The sequence below is a fragment of the Alnus glutinosa genome, chromosome 10 (assembly GCF_958979055.1).
Source record: "Alnus glutinosa chromosome 10, dhAlnGlut1.1, whole genome shotgun sequence".
In the NCBI taxonomy this organism is placed as follows: Eukaryota; Viridiplantae; Streptophyta; class Magnoliopsida; order Fagales; family Betulaceae; genus Alnus; species Alnus glutinosa.
In genome coordinates this window covers 20726461-20743914 of record NC_084895.1, presented here as the reverse complement: position 1 = coordinate 20743914, position 17454 = coordinate 20726461, and the positions used below count along the sequence as shown (strand labels likewise).

General features: G+C 36.3%; 1 long non-coding RNA gene across 1 annotated transcript; it reads right to left on the bottom strand.

Annotated features, from left to right (window-relative positions):
• Positions 1-2001: 2001 nt before the first annotated feature.
• On the bottom strand, positions 2002-6016 carry LOC133879334 (uncharacterized). Its single transcript, XR_009902043.1, has 3 exons — positions 5448-6016; positions 3607-3705; positions 2002-2276 (listed from the first exon to the last, which is right to left on the bottom strand). It is a non-coding gene; the product is annotated as an uncharacterized LOC133879334 (long non-coding RNA).
• Between the last annotated feature and the right edge of the window lie 11438 nt (positions 6017-17454).

Sequence of the window (17454 nt, the reverse complement as noted above, 5' to 3'; positions counted from 1 at the left end):
AGAAAAGAGAAAAAAGACAAGAAAGAATAGGATAAGTAAGGGACACGTGGCGAGACGTGAGGGGGTGGGGGAGATTTCCTTATTCTTTAAACTCCCAACTATTATTAATTATACTAGGACCCTCAAATCTATTAATCCTATCATTTAACATTTAATATCTAACCCCACATTTAATTTTATCAATTATTCAACTAGGCTCATTATTATTATTTCCCGAATACTTATTAGTAGCATTTTGTTATTCCAATATTCATTATTTTATCTTACTCATTTTATTATGGATAATATAAATATTATCACTAAAAATATAAGACTAATTCCATCTTATTATATAAATATGGTTTATTTAATTACTAAATTTCATATCTCATTTCTTGGTCTTTACATTCTCCCCTCCTTATAAAATTTTGTCCTCGAAATTTGCACACAACTCTTTTGACCTCACATGCTTACATGAAGCTACCCTATTAGTCCTCAAAGTTAATTAGCATCAAGCATTCTATCTTTAACATAGAAGTTATTACTATTTTTTTTTTATTTGAACATTAAATCCTCTACATATCCAAGTTAATTCACTAAGTCTCCCCTCCATAGTTCAAAATTCATTATTCAGACAATGACTTAGGTGGGTTAGACCTATCCTTTTATACCTTATGCTTCAATTTATCCTTCTAACATCAACTTCTCTAAATACATTATACTAAAGGGTAATCCATTTAGAAACCCTTCCTAATATACGTGCTTATTTTCAAATACCACTCTTAAACACATAAAATAACTTTGAATTCCAGCACTTAAATGATTATTTTATTTGAAATTATGCTCTAAAATCATTTTTACTTTAATGATTATTTGTGTTACATTATATACCTTACACACGAAGCATGTTTGACCTGCTACCTTTTAAGTTAACTCTTATGTTCAAAACCGTATTTTAAGAGCATTAGGCTTAGCTCATAAATTTTATTAATAGTCATTCTTAATTTAACTCCTTGTTTTAAAAACATTCTTAAATTCATAGTTTATTAAAATAAGATATCTTGAAATTTATTACTTTTAGTTATTCGCTTGTTAGTCTGTTTCACATTGGCATTTTATTATCTTAACTCCTACTTATTGGTTGAATCCCTAGAGGATATATCTCTCGTCGTCTGAATAGCTGCTCGATTGATGGTTGTCGCCTCGCTAGGGTGTCGTCTTCATAGTTGCAGTTAGGCCGCTCCCTTGAATTGATCTCGTACGATGGTCTCGTGCTCTTTGAGATTCGAGCCTCCTTCGATGCGTCCTAAGAATACGTCACCACCACTCAAAGGACGGTTATTAGTCTACCCTCACGAGAAGCTCTCTCTTACGTCGCCTATAGCCTAACACAATCATGCTAGACTCTTCTAAACGACTAAGCAACTAGACACCTAGGCCTACCCATAATAGCATCACCACAAAAGTGGCCATGCATGTTTTGACCTAAGGGTTCATTCTATACCAACACGACTCCACATACGTGGACGAGACAAAGGGAATGTGTTGCACTCGAATTAATCAAGACACATGCAACACCTCCGAACCAAGGAAGAGGTCATTGTCTAAGTTACATAGATTGTCTACAAAGAACTATGCTACGTAGACAAGGCAAATCCTAATGAATGCATTATAAAATTCAAGCAATGCATACGAGAATTCTTATTTAAGTTTTTCTTATCTGTGTTAAATCTTTTAGAATCCTAAGGCTCTTTTGTTACCCTTAGACTCTAATACAAACCTAGACTTCCGTTTTTCCTAACAAACCCTAGAACAAACTGCTATGATACCATTTTCTGTGACGACACGTGTCTTTTTTTTTTTTTTTTAATACAAAATGTAAAACGAGTCTTCATATTGGCACGACGATATGTCGCAAAGCCAATATATGGCACATGCCCCATAACATGTACCTGATAATCAGAGTATAACATACATTTATCTATGCAGCGGAAAACATAAATCTGAATAGCGGAAATTACAACTTATACATCTATAACAAACTAATTCATTACAACAAAGAGCCATTTAACATCTATCTGTTTGAGTCTTATTAACACTATATTTACATAACAATTATGGCCATACAAAGAATAAGTGACATAAACGTCACAAGCCATATACCTGACCTATCAAATAGTGGACAACCCGTGGTCCGACAATTACAACCGTCGCGGCAAGCTTCAGTCATAATATCCCGAGCACACTACTATTAACCCATCAACTATACCGAGTACCTGCAGCCAAAGAAACATCATCTATACGGTTGTGGTGGTATCCACATCCGCATAGGTGAAAGAATGAGTTCACCGCCTTAGTATAAAACATACTAAGACCTCAGTGGTATAAAACTGACTGAGTTTTTGCAAAGAACCAACCTTTATTTTATTTTTAGTCGTGCGAGCACTATATTAGCCACAATTTACCAATAGCTAATGCAGCAAACACCGACCATTCAGAAAACATTTAAAACATACTATATAGCTGTGAACATATGTAGAAGTTCCAATCTACCGCTTGGAAGATTCTACATATAGACCCCTCTATAATAATACTTTTCATTGGTCGCTCAGACATATGTGCACACGATCACTCCATCACAGATATCACGTATACACATAAGTCTTAAGCAAAGAACATGGCATCTTACTCTTCCATACTAGGATAACATCTGTCAACGGAACACTCGCAACACCATCCCTAATCGTATTTCAGCCTCGTGCCTTGAACGTCAGTAGATCATGAGAGCACTAGAGTTAAACTCAATCATGCTAACATGTCTTTCCTGAAGAACAATAACAGTCAACCTTCTTACTCATAGACATGTCATTACTCGCGACTGGGCAGTCATGTATCCATGTACTTTCAAGTTCAATGTATGCTATTAACACATGACTATCCGATAGAAATATACATAAGCGCTTTCCATTTAAGACACTTATACATATCAACACATCTAGTAAAAGCTACTCATAACATAAAAATATCACTCATAAAACAATGCTATACATGATATGCATGACTGGGTCTACTGGGGCGTCGGTCCCCCACGATGCTGATAACTGCTGCTTTACTACTATACTGCTGTTGTTGTATGCTCTATACTACATGCTCTATGCTCTGTGCTTAACCAGTATATGTTTCACTACTGTATCATGCTAAAAATCATGCTGTTACTAAATCATGTTCTCTTAAAACTAAACAAATCCAACATTTTATGCAACACTTTGAAATCATTCAAAACATAATTTCTTCATAAAATCTAAACAGTTTCAACATGACATGTTCTCAAACTCAAAACATAATTTCATAAAACGTAAACAGTTTCAACATGACATATTCTCAACAATTTGCATAATTTAAATCCTAACTGCAGAACGTAACACTTTAAAGCAATTCAATACTTTTCACTCTTACACTATTTCTTAAACATCATTGATATAGTTTAAACATAATCGAAACTAATCAAATCATCTCAAAGCATATACATGTCATCATATGGTTGGTTCGGTTTCATAAACAATATATATTTTTATCAATCCAAATACATATAAAAATATATATTTTCTCAGTGAGTGGAATACCCACCTTGGCTGCATTAGACTCCTGACTCGAACTTCCACTGGATTCCAATTACTCAAACTCTACATTGGAGAACCCATTGAAGTCTCCAATTATAACACGATCCTGCAAACATTGGTAGCATTAGACTATGCTATTAAACCTAAACCCTATGACACATAAACTACCCGCTTGCTCACACGTCGTGTCACTCGCTTCTAAAGCTAGCTAGGTATCCTAAAATATTATTAGGCTAATCATTGATCCAATGTTCGTATTTATTCGTTTATTAACAATAAGATGTATTTATTACTTTCATTAGTTTACATACTATTGTATTACATTATCATTATTAATCTCTTTTTGTAATGCGTTGCTTATTTAGTTAATGTATATTTGACCCATATACATATATGTGTGTTTATATCTACAACGCTCTTTAAGCTCAAGCTTAGTGCAGTGGTATACTTAAGTACTTTATTCTAGTATTAGGTTGTAGGATCATAATGAGTCCACTGGTTAGTAACTAAACTATGCTAAGTACGATTCAATTTATTTGTTATGTTTTTACTCTTACTCTATTTATTTATTCCCTTAGATTTATTTCTTATTGAGTAAATGTCCCGATAATTAACTCATAGAACCTAATGTTTAATACTTTAAAACGTTAATCTTCCAATCAATAGTTAAATTAGACTTTCGCTCTTCGCTATAATATATTCATCATGGGTACGATCCCAGTTATACGTTATCTAATTTATATTTTACTTGCTAACCTACTCATTTATTATATTGTCTTTATTGTTAATCCATTTATAACTTATTGATTATGCACTAACTTAGCATTATTTATCGGACTCATATTCATGTATATGTCTATGTGTGTGTATATATATATACGTGCAATGATTAGCAAGCTTAAACCTAATTCATTAGTACACATAAATACTCTGGGAATATGATTAGGTGAATTAATTACTAGGTTGTTGCACAACGAATTTATAATACATCTGTAGGTTCTATAAGTCTTCTAACTTATATTTGCAAACCTAGGGTTATTTGAGTAATTTATAGTTCTTTAACACTTTATTAAAATTATTGCCCCCTTATGATATTAATCTTAGGCTTGTAACATTATCTAGTTTCTTAACCTTAAACACGATTACTAATATGTTCAATACTTTATCTTTTAGTTAACTAACAATCCGGGTATTTAGTTTATAGAACCTTAACGATTTGCACACTAGGATATTGGTTTAGTAATTCCCTTTATATTGAGTTATGATTTCCATATTATAACCTTCATGTTTTTCCATTTATTTACTATTTTCTTACATTCATTTTATTCAATTAGATACAACAATAATCTATTCTTTATTTTAACTGCATTTGCTATTTACACAAAATGATCTAACTTTATTAACTTCAACTCTTTACAACAAACCACATTTGTCCTTTAAACCAAGAGGATCAAAATACACCAACTTTAAGCTTTACACTTTCAACTATTTTCATCATTAATTACTCCAAATCAACTCATCCTTCATCAAGTCGGAATTTCAACCAACATAAGCATCCACCACCGAGAACCAATCCCCAATAATTCCTACCCAAACACATATACAAACCGCACAACTAAAACAGAAAACCACCGGCCAACAAAGACCCAAAACTGCCACACATATTTTCATTCCACAGTTGTAGTCCAAAACAACCCATCCGGTTAAACAAACACCCAACTCGAATTCCAAACATCAACACAACCTTCCAACTAAAACACTGCCGACACAATCATAGAAAACCCCAGAAATTAACAAACCCTAATTCAACAATTCACAAATTAATCCACAAAATTATAGGATTTACACCTTGGGGATTTTCCTCAATAAATCCGCCGAAAAACGCCACTGGAAGTCGCCGGAAATTCACCGGAAAAACCAGCTTCAAGCCGTCGGGTTCTAGGTTGCTCGGGTCACTGGGTCGCGGGTCTGAGCTCACGGGTTGCGGGTCTAGGCTACGGGTCTTCGCCGGAAACTGCTAAAGGGACAGCCAGATTTCAGCCCCGGCCGCCGATCATGGAGGATCGGGTTCAACGGGTTCTCGGGTCTCACGGGTTAGACGGGTTTCAACGCACGGGTTCGCCAGAAATTGGGTCTGCGTTCCGCCGGAAATCACTTTGCCACGCCGGAAATCGACTTCTGGCCACCAGAAATCGAGTCGTCGTCGTCGCCGTCTTCTGGTTCCACCGTCGCCGACCCACTGATCGGGTCCTCCATCTCCGTGTCTCACTGTCTCTCTTTCCCTCTCAGTATCTCGATCTCTCTCTCTGTCTCGCATCTCTCTGTCGCTCGAGCAAAAGAAGGAAGAACGAAGAAGAACAGAGAAGGAGGAAGAAGAATAGAAGAAAGAAGAAGAAGAAAGGAGATGGGCGTGCAAAACCGGGGGGCTGTGCGGGTGAGGAAGAGAAGAAAGAAAAGAGAAAAAAGACAAGAAAGAATAGGATAAGTAAGGGACACGTGGCGAGACGTGAGGGGGTGGGGGAGATTTCCTTATTCTTTAAACTCCCAACTATTATTAATTATACTAGGACCCTCAAATTTATTAATCCTATCATTTAACATTTAATATCTAACCCCACATTTAATTTTATCAATTATTCAACTAGGCTCATTATTATTATTTCCCGAATACTTATTAGTAGCATTTTGTTATTCCAATATTCATTATTTTATCTTACTCATTTTATTATTGATAATATAAATATCATCACTAAAAATATAAGACTAATTTCATCTTATTACATAAGTGTGGTTTATTTAATTACTAAATTTCATATCTCATTTCTTGGTCTTTACATGAGACGTTAGTCTATATGTGGTTCTGATACCATATTAGAACAGAGGAAATAATACTAATGATTGTTGTAAATTCTGACGTACTCTTCAACTGAGTATGCGTCCCTATATATAGAAGAAGAAGTGTAGTTTAGATACAACTCTATCTCTAGGTTTAAACTAAGATAAAACTAAACAATATAGCATGCTGGATATTATCATCTCAGCATGCGGTTACAAACAAGAAGACTAATCCTACTACAAGTCTTTAGAGGTAAAGAGTTATCTCTAGGTTCAGTTACAAGTGTTTGAATTGTATAATAAGTCTAGAAGCTAAGATTTATCCTTAGTGACCGGATATGTGTTAATAAACATCAAGTCATATCCTATACCACTTAACAACCATGGTTTACGTAGAATATAATTTTCTTCTTCTTCTTCTTCTTCTTCAGCTTTTTTTCCTTCTTCTTCCCCTTTTTTTCTCTTCCTCTTAGCCTCTTCTTCGTCTTCTTCTTCAGCTTTTTTTCCTTTACCATGAACCTTTTCTTCTTCATCTCTTTCCTTTTTTTTTTTTTTTTTTTTTTTTTTTTTGAGTCTTTAACCTTTAAGAAGAGCTCAATAATAAAGATGACATCCAATAGAATTATTTTCACAAAATGATCATCACTTTGGACGACACATTCTTCTGAATAGCAATGACTGATTTTTTCTTTGTCGACTTTAATGATCTCCAGAAGATCCTCCATGCTCTTCTCGGTTCGTTTCAAGAAATCCTTAAAATATCTCACTTTGTGCTTTTCCATGTCCTTGAATTCATTTGCACCATGATGAATCGGGCCTATTGAAATTAACTTCGGGGTGTAGGCTTCTTCCTTTATCTTGCGTAGTTTTTTGGGAACCCTGTAGATACAACATTCCGGCCACTCCGGAGGGGACTACTCCGATGAAATGTTAATTATGGCAAATAAGTGCTCGCATTCAAGTTCTATTTCAATGCAAGTTATGGAATCGCTATCCTTCTTTTCCATCCCTCAAGTAGTTTGTTTTCCTAGTGACAAATAACCAACAATTAATAAGTGGCAATATGATACAATATAATCATCATGACCTGAATGCAGATCGCTTGAGAAATGATTGAGTCATACTTTATATAAAAGTCCAATTAATGTACTGAATTCATACGTACCGAATATGAGCACAATAAATAAATATTAAAAGGGAAAAACACAATGCTCATAAAAACAAAAAAAAAATAAAAGGAAAAAAAAATACAAATATCACATTTGATTTTGATGCTGGTGTCAATTTCGACCTACACTTAAATTTTGAACAATTTAGTCCTATTACTTTACATTTATGACAAATTAAACATTCTGTTAAAAAATTTCTAAAATCTTAAAGCATTTACAATAAACTCTTTATTTCTAGTTGTTCTCTAAAATTTTAACAAAACTCACAAAATATATCATTTAACAATCTCTTTACACAATGTTAAATTTAATTTTTGTAAGTAATGCTCTCTAAATGTAAAGAGACAAAAAAGTAAAAGTTATAGATTTTTTTAATGTTCTTTCTCTTTCATGCTTTTTCTTCTTTCCTCTCAACTAAAGCAAAACTTTAATGTAAAAAGTTCACGTAAAATAGGTATGATTTTCCACCGCATCATCAATAATAGTAAAATTACAGTATTTATTGTTACATTACAAAAAATATAAGAACTTATTTCCGTACGTTCTCCTATAGGGGTGTTGAGGTGAGCGGTTAAAAATCAATCCACATCTGCTATCATTTTATCTGCATGGGTTACAAAATGATTTTCAACCCCAAATTTCAGGCTAACGGATGCCTATCCGCTATCTGCACATATGTGAGTAGATAGTGGAATATAGGTAGGCGGAGGCAGATACTATCACCCTCTGCCTAACCATATATATATATATAATATTTTTTTGAAGAAATATATAATATTTCTATCTTATAAAACGAAGCTGTTTCATCTAGGGAAATGGCCATATAAAAATTAGATGAAGATAATTAAAAAATCTAATCTAAAAATGGGATTAAGCCCATTTAAAAAAGATCATAAAAGACTTTAAAAAATAAAAAGACGGGCCCATACAAATTAAGTTCATAGTTTACAAAAGAAAAGAAAAAAAAGAAAAGAAAAGAAAAGAAAAGAAAAACCCTGCTAGTGTGCACTTATGGGCAGATTTTGCCCACCCTGGAAGAGCAAGTAGTTACTAAAATCCAATTTCTGCAAAGTGCGGATGCGAAATAAGGGTATTATTTGCCCATATAGTGCGGCTTACACCCTTACTCTCCTTACTTACTCAATTGATCATGCCACTATCATAATTAAGTTGTAACTTCCGGTGGTAGATATAAAAGAGTGTTGTCAATATGATTTTTGCTTCTAGTTTTCCATCAGTGCAGTATGTATGGACTAAATCGTTCAAATTATACTTTTAAATTAAAAAAAAAAAAAATTTGTTCAAATTGAAAGTGTCGTAGTAAATTGACACCTACATCAAAGTCTAAAGGTAATACTTGTATTTGTACCTAAAAATAATTTAGTAAACTTTATGATAAATAACAAAATAAGTGTTTTTCAAAATAATAATAATAATAATAATAACAATAACCATAACAACAACAAGAACAAGGAAACGATGGAGGAAAGAACCTTTGAATTTTGCTTTAAAGAATGCTTATACTCGATCTATCCTGGAGCACCTCTTTTTTTTTTTTTTTTTCTAATTGAATAAGGGAAAGGGTTACAAGGGAGGATCCTTGCCACTCCGGATCCGAATGGAAGAGAGAATGGGGGATCCTATGGGAATGCTTCCAAACACATGGTTGGAAGCGGCCCACTTAGCTAACACATGTGCACGAAAGTTTGCACATCTAGAAACTTTCAAAGCATACCAGCTTTGAAAGGAGATTAAATCTAAACTAATATCCGAAATTACATTAGCAAAAGACCAAGAAGAAAAGAGTGAAGGCTGATTTATGGCCAGGATCACAAGAAGGGCGTCACCCTCAAGAAACAAGCTAGAAACACCCACTGAAATAGCAAGACGTGTGGCCAACAACGCAGCAGACGCTTCACCAATTAGAGCATCCGATGAAGAAAGCTTGAGTGAGGCTGCTGTGATAATCTGCCCCTTCGAATCAGTAATGATCGCTGCTGCCACAGAAAAATTACCACGAACAGCCACATCAAAATTGGCTTTGAAACTGTCAGGAGGAGGAAGACTCCAAAGAGAGGGAAGAGCAGTAGCTTGCCAAGCAGAGAGATGGAAGTCCAGCAGAACCATGACTTGGTTAATGGCCTTCACAGGATCAGGCTGAATAGCTTCATGAACTAACTTATTTCTTGCCATCCAGATAACATCCAAAATAAGGGAAGCAAAAATTTGAAATCTCTTGGAGTCACAAGTAGGAATAGAAAGCCATATGGTAGGAAAAACAATAGCCAAGATCCAATCCGAAATTGGTCTAAGAGCAAAACCAGCAGGATTGAGAGGCCAAGGAGAGCATCTCCATAAAATCCTAGCCAAGTCACAATCCAAGAAAATATGATTCAATGTCTCTACAGTACAGTTACAAAATGGACAATTCCAGGTATTAGGATCCTCGGAGACCACAAACCTGCTGATATTATCCCTAGAAGGGAGCATATTCCAAGCTACCTTCCAAAGTAGATGCTTAAGACGAGCCTGCAACTTAAGACTCCAAAGAGCATGCCAGGTATCAGGGCCAAAAGGAGGAGATCTAGTCCCAGTAGAAGAAGAAATTTCTTGAGCAGATCTGACCGAGAAAGTACCTGAAGAGGAAGGAGCCCAAATCCACTTATCAATAGATCTAATTGTGGGAATATGAATGCTAAGGATGCTCTGGATAGAATCAGCATCAAACAAGTCTCCCAAAAGAGAAGAATTCCAGCATCGTGAACCAGGAAGCATGAGATCAGCAACACAAAATTCAGGAAGCCCCACCAAACTTGGATTCGGCCTTGGTTTAAATGAAGGCATAGTAGGGATCCAAGGAGAAGACCATATGTCAACATTCATACCATTTGTGATGGAGAGGCAAGCACCTTTTTGAACCACACTTTTGTTCTTCATTATACCTTTCCAAAGCCAAGAAGACATAGGATGTGCAACAGCATTTAAGAAGGTAGAACCATTACGAAGATATTTTCCCCTTAGAGCATCGACCCAAAGGAGAGGGGCATTAATAGTCATCTTCCAACCAAGCCTAGCCAAGAGAGAATTATTAATGGACTCCATAGAGCGAATACCCAATCCTCCCAATGCCTTAGGTTGACAGATACTAGCCCAAGATAAAAAAGAGAGATTCTTCTTTTTGTCTTGGGGAAATCCCCACCAGAATTTTCTCAAGCCAGCATTAACTTCCAAGCAAAAAGCTTTTGGCAAGAGAAAAATGGACATAATGTAAGAAGGGATAGCATTGGCAACAGATTTTACTAAAGTAGTACGTGCTGCCTGGGAGAGAAGCCGAGCCTTCCATCCTGAAATCTTACCAAAAATCTTATCTTTTAGGGCTGAAAACGTGTCTTTCTTACTCCTATTGAGAAAGAGAGGAATGCCAAGATATTGAGCCCTAGCCGGGGTAGGGGCCAAGTGCAAAATATTATTTACAGCAACCTTAGAAGCAAGCCTACAATTTCTGCTGAAGAAAATAGAAGACTTGGAAGGATTGATACATTGGCCTGACCAAGCTGAGTAAATACTGAGACACTTAAGAATAGTGGAAGCTTCATTAGCATTAGCCCTAGCAAAAACCATAACATCATCCGCAAACAAGAGATGGGAGACAGAAGGGCTCCTACGAGATATCTTAATACCATGCAGGGACCCCAAGAATTCTTCTCTCATGAAAATCCTCGAAAGAATCTCAGAACCAAGGATAAAAAGAAAAGGAGAGAGAGGATCTCCTTGTCTTAGACCCCGGGAGGGAAAAAACTTGCCAAAAGGGGCTCCATCAAGTAGGATGGAGAAGGAAGAGGTAGTAATGCACTGCCGAATCCAATGAATCCATTTAGCATGGAAACCAAGCAGAGACAAAATCTTCAAAAGAAAATTCCATTCCATTGAATCAAAGGCCTTTTCCATATCAAGCTTCAAAACCATTTGCCCACCATTGCCCTTTTTTTGCTTCATCGAATGAAAAACCTCATGAGCAATAATAGAATTATCTTGGATTGATCTCCCTTTAAGAAAAGCAGATTGAGTAGGGGAGATAATCTTGTGAAGCAAAGGCTTGAACCGGTTGGCCAAAATTTTGGAGATTATCTTGTAGTTGAAATTTGTAAGACTAATAGGCCTAAAGTGATGAACCAGAGAAGGGTTATCAACCTTAGGAATAAGAGCAATATTAGTGTGGTTGAACTCCTTGAGCATATACCCCCCTCTAAAGAAAGATTGGACAGAAGATATAACACTCAGTTTCACAATAGGCCAATAAGCTTTATAAAAAAGTCCTGTCATACCATCAGGACCTGGAGCCTTGTTTAGACCAAGGTCCATAATAGCCCCAAAGATCTCTTTCTCATTAGGAATAACACAAAGATTAGCATTGTCATCATCAGTAATGACCACTTCCACCAAAGCAGCAAGATTATCATCCAAAACAGGTTGAGAAGAAGTAAACAAAGCCGAAAAATGATTCACCAAAACAGAACCAATATTTTCCCTCCCACTAATGCTAGAACCATCAGAAGATTTCAAGCAAGAAATAGAATTGTACCTTCTTCTCGTTGCAGCTGAGGCATGAAAGAACTTTGTATTTAGATCAGTACACGTAAGCCATAACTCTCTAGACTTCTGTTTCCAGAGAACTTCCTCTCTCAAAAGTTGCTCCTGTAACGCCTCTTGAAGAAAAGCTTCTCTAGCAGCCTCGGCAGGAGAGTGAGGATTAGCTTGAATACCGCTGATTTCAGACATCAGGGATTTAATTTTGGATTGAATGTGACCAAATTGTAGCACGTTCCAGGATTTTAAGGCAACTTTAGTTCTTCTCCATTTCCTGCTAAGAGAGAAAGCAGGAGACCCCTCCTCATCTACCAACCAAGCACCAGCTACAACTGAATGACTAGAATGATCTCTAGTCCAAAAAGCTTCAAATCGAAAAGGTTTGGGCAGGTTTCGATAAGAACCAGAGGTAGACAGCAAAATAGGGCAATGATCTGAATTAACTGCCAAGGAATTATTAACCAGTGAATTGGGAAAGAGATGAACCCAATCTAGATTTGCTATACCACGGTCTAACCTTTCTCTGATGTTAGCCCGACCCTTCCTATGGTTACTCCAAGTAAATTTATATCCTACAAAACCCAAATCAACTAGAGCATTTGAGTGAACAAAATCCACAAAATCATTGTGAGAGGTGGACCCAAAACTTCGACCACCACACTTCTCAAAAGGGGAGAGAATAGAATTAAAGTCTCCCAACAATAGCCACGGACCTCCAAAGGAGTTGCCCAAATCAGTCAAATTTGTCCAAAAATCACTTCTGAGAAGACCCATATGAGGGGCATGAATACATGAGATCAGCCACTGAGAATTAGAGCCATCCGAAGAAACCAAACAGGAGATGTGATTCTGATCAAACTTATAAAGGTCAAGAATAAATCCATGTTTCCAGGTCAGAAAGAGCCCACCTCTAGTACCAGCAGGGGGAACTTCGAACCAAGAAGAGAAACCCATACGAAACAGAACAGGCTGGAATCTGGAAGCTAGAACTTTCGTTTCAGACAAAAACAAAACATCAGGCCTGAGGTTCCTGATAAAAGCTCGCAAAGCACGAATTGTCGGGGCACGAGCAAGACCCCGACAATTCCAGGACATCACCTTTAAATTCATGGGATCGGAGGGGGCAGAGAAAAATCTGCCTCCCCTGTGAACAACGAGCCAATGGTGGAAACTGGAGCAAAAGCCAGCACTTGAGAATCCTCATCGGGCAACGATGAAGCATGAATTTTTGGTTTCTTGGGTAGATGGTGTTTTGACTTAGGAGAGGAGGGATCAGAAATGGAGGATTTAGGATAGGGATGAAATCGTTTTTTCTGGAGAGGGGGAGGATGTTTCGGAGGTTTCACTGTAGATGAATTAGCAATAGAAGGAGATAAAATGGAGGCTAACTCATTTCCAGTAGAACTGACAGGGGGAGTACACGTGGAGACAGATAAAGTAGAAGACTTTAAGAAAGAAGGCCACGTTTTTTCAGACAGATTAAGTTGAAGGTTTTTGATATTTTCAACCTGCGAAAGCATTAATGAGGTAAGGGGAACCAGCTGTAAGTTGACAATAGAGGACTTAACATTTAATGCAGATGAAATATCAGATTTTGAGTCTCGCACCAAAGGAGTTTCCATGCACGAAACAGTTGATTTGGTAGATATAGGACAAGACAAAACAGGCACTGTACTTGATAGATTGAGTTGAGAAGAGCTACTCGATGAACCAGCCCGAGTTGAACCAGTAGAAGACTGAGTTAAAACCACCATACCTGAAGAAGCTTGAGCGGGCTGAGAGCATCGAACTGGGATAGTCACTTCCACACGACTGACTTTTGGGGAGCTGGCTTTTAGATGAACTCCATAAATTCCGATATCAGGTGGTCGAGGAACAATAGGACATGCAAACGAAAGATGCCCTAAACGACCACATGCATAGCAAAAATCTGACAACCGTTCATATTGATACTGAATTTTTGCAGGAGCTTTCGGAAGGCGATGGTGAAGGAAGCCTGTGGCTAGAGGTTCCATAAGATTAATAAGAACACGAATCCTTAGGAAACCCTTCCTATTAGGTTTCAACTTATCAGCATTATCGACCTCCAATAGAACTCCCAAGCTATTACCAATGCTAGAAGCATTTTCAGTAGTCATCCACTCCAGAGGAAGGCCATGAACTTGAATCCAGAAAGCACCTTTGGAGAAATCTAAATCTTCAAAGGTATCATCATTCTCCCATCGCTGCAAGAAAAGAGGAGAACCCTTAATATTCCAAGGAGAATTATCCAACACACGAGAGAGATCTGCATCATCCTCAAAAGTAAAAACCACCAGATTATTCTCCTTATACTCAGACGTGAGAGATTTCAAAAAATGCCAAGCTTGAAGAAGATTGGTCTTAATGGTAGAAGAGGACACCGGCTTAAGAGACATGATCTTCCCTGCTAAAGTCAATGAAGGAGGAATCACCGAAACAGAGGGAGGGGGCAGTAAAAGAGGAGGGAAAGAAGAGGAAGGATCCGAACATTTTAGAGCATTGGTATGATTGATGAGATCTTCTAACTCATGAGTAGGAGTCTCCATAATCACGAATCAAGGAGGGAAAGGATATTGAAGGTGGATGATAGAGCAGGAGGAGCAAAGAAAGAGCAACAAGGTTGAACAGAGTTCAGGAGAGCTCTACAACAGAGAGCGGCAGAGAACAGTTTCCTGGAGCACCTCTTAAATGCCAAGCTGATATCAAATCTCTCACTTTCTCACTATAATTCTGCAATGCCCCCTCACTTTCCTTCTTATTTATAGTATTTTCTCTCTCAAAAATAACAAGAACATAAGTACATAACACTCTTTAAGTTTTTCAATATCAACGTTTTCACAAAATCAAATACATTTTTTAAGCTAGAATTTAATATTGTTATTCTTACAATTCATAAACTCTCTTTCTCTCTAAAAAATAACAAAGCACACAACACTTTATGTTTACAACATCGTTATTCTCACAAAATCAAAAACATTTTAAAACTAGAATTTAATGTTGTCATTCTAACAATTCACAAACTCTCTCTCCGACTTTAAAAAATAACAAGCACACAATATGTTATTCTTTCAATATTGTCATTCTCACAAAATCATAAAAGATTTCAAAGCTAGAATTTAATATCCCTATCGGTAAAGGTATGTAAGATTCAATTTCTATTCATTTGGGCATGAAAAATAATTTTACAAAAGCATTTCATCCGATTGGTTTTAAAATTTTTTATTTCTTAATTTGAAGCATCTTCATCTTAATTTCAAAAACGAACTACTAATTTTATCTCTCCTTTTCCCCGCCGCATTGAATAAAAGAAAATGATTTCTTTTTCTTTTCTTTTTTTAATAGAAAAAAAAAACTACTAATTTTAACTTGGCTATTTGGTTAAACAAATTCATCTTGCTAAAAGGTGATTTCATTCCTCTATTTGAGGATGACTTGGTTTGGAGGTAATATAAAGTACATAACATATCGTGCTTTTGCAGAACGAGAAAGAAAGAAAAGTAAAAGAAACGAAAAAAAAAAAAAATTATGCCGTACAAATAAAGCTTTGTTTAGCTATGTACATTTCTTGTAGCATTAACTAATATATCTTGCTCCAAAAAGCAAAACCAAGTATCTTGTAGCTTAGGAAAGACTAATCTTGGTAATCATATTTTTATTTAAAGGCTATTGAGACTAACACATAAGTATTGTGAGCAGGGCAGAGGGAGGGGGTCGAGAGGGGGCACTTGCCCCCCTCTCACCTCACTAAAATTTTTTCTACTTCCTATGAATTTTTTTCAAATATCTTTGTTGTCCACCTTCAATAACTTATTAGGAGGCAAATTTTTTTTAGGAGGATCGAGATTCATGACTCAAGCCAACAATCTGTCACTATTTTAGCCGTTTTTGGTAAATTAGGTCAAAGTTGTTCAGTAATTCAGGTGAAGGTCAACGAAACCAAGGTTGAAGAAGACCTATTTTAATTTTTGCAAAACACATCGTTTCACTTATCTTACTGGATTTGGTTTAGTCTTAAAGTGGCACCGTTTCTTATTATGATATTGTAAGAGGCACCGACTTTTTCTTCTTTGGAAATTGATAGGTACATCGAAAGTTTCACTTGCACTAGGAGTTGGTCGCACGTGAAGCCACACAGCCAGTGAACCCAAGGTGATATTGGACCTTAGTTTGGGCAGTCAAAGTCAACATTCATCTACAGGTTTCTACAAATTAGGCTGGCGAAATATCCTAGCTATAAATCCAGAAATGTTGCCAGTGTTAGTCTAATGCGCAACAGATCTTTGCTAACTAGAGTAGCAAAACTTGTGGGTGAATTCTCTTGAGAGGTTTTATTCATGGTGGTTTATTTGACAGATAAATTGTATTTTTAATTCTTTTAAGGATTAATTTTTAATCAAATTAAGCTTAATAGTAATAAATATTTATCAGTGAATCCACTGATCACTAATTTGATATATACAAGGGTGGAATTAGAAATTTTAACTTTAACGAAATTGAATTGCTTTAAAAAAAGAAAAAAAAAAATCCAAGGGCCAAAGTAGCAAAAAAAAAAAAAAAAAAGGGACTTAAGAATGGTTCTCAACTCAACTCTTCTATATCATAAATTCTCATTATTATATTCTCGGTAAAAACATAATAGTTTTCTCGTTAATTTGGACTAGTTGCCATTTATACACCATGCTAAGTTAAAATTTTCAACTCTACTTCATGATATTGGTGAGGGTCCAGTGTGATTGTTATCCTGAATCTTCTCACTTACAGCCCCGTCAAGTGAATAGGGGAGGAAAACACATGAGCTTGTCACGAGGGAAGACAAACCAGGAAGAAGACAACCCCTTGGCAAAGATATTATCAATTTGATCATGGGTAGATATATATTTGACTAAAATATCATGATTAATCACATTTTCTCGAATAAAATGATAATCAGCTTTAATATGCTTAGTCCGAGCTTGATAAACAGGATTAGAAGCAAGATCCTATAGCACCAAAGTTATTACAACAAATTGTAGAAGCCATGGATGGAGGAACATAGAGTTTCTAGCAGAGCATGCGGAGCCAATATATTTCAGCAGTAGCCATGGCAAAAGCAAGGTACTCTACTTCAGTGGAAGATCATGGCCAAAGCATGGTACTTTATTTTATTATTTCCCTTTATATTAAGCATTATTATCTTTCACAACATACCACTTCACCACCTTCCGCAGCCTCTCCATTCTCCACAACTGATTTTTGTGTCTCCA